Source organism: Leptonychotes weddellii, chromosome 5 (assembly GCF_054177405.1).
Source record: "Leptonychotes weddellii isolate Sample4059 chromosome 5, ASM5417740v2, whole genome shotgun sequence".
NCBI classification, from domain to species: Eukaryota; Metazoa; Chordata; class Mammalia; order Carnivora; family Phocidae; genus Leptonychotes; species Leptonychotes weddellii.
This window is the reverse complement of record NC_138373.1, coordinates 125,342,602-125,343,250: the sequence shown is the minus strand read 5'-3', so window position 1 is coordinate 125,343,250 and position 649 is coordinate 125,342,602.

The window sequence follows — 649 nt, the reverse complement described above, 5'->3', positions numbered from 1 at the left end:
AAAAAAAAAAACAAATTTTAAATAAAATTTATAAAAATGAAGCTGTTTCTCATCTATTTCTGCTATTTCTTAGGATGGTCTTTGTGAGAGGCAGCCGAGTTCATATCAGTTTTGGAGTTTGATAACTGGGTTAAAAATCTCACCTTCCCCAAAAAAAAATCTCACCTTCCATGATGAGGAATGAACACCTCTGAGCCTTAACCTACATTGGAGGTGGCCTGGGTAGATCCAATATGGTGACTTAAGCACCTAACACCATGCTCGTGAATCATAAGTGCTCAAATGTTTCAGTGTATTTTCCAGGAATTGATTTGACTGTTGCTCATCTTCCAGTGCTTTCTATTCCTCCACATTGCAAATTCTGAGATTAAGCCTCCTCTCACACTGACAGGGCATTGGTACCTGCATGTGACTGGGCCCCACAAGTGAAAGGGCTTTTTGGAACACTGCACATGTTCAGGGCAGGCATACATGGAAGTGATGCTAACAAGGTCAGAAGAGGCCAACTGAACCCAAATAATGCAATTAAAAAGACAGTGCTGGGGCACGTGGGTGGCTCGGTTGGTTAAGCACCTGCCTTCAGCTCGGGTCATGATCCCGGGGTCCTGAGATTGAGCCCCGTGTCAGGCTCCCTGCTCAGCAAGGAGCC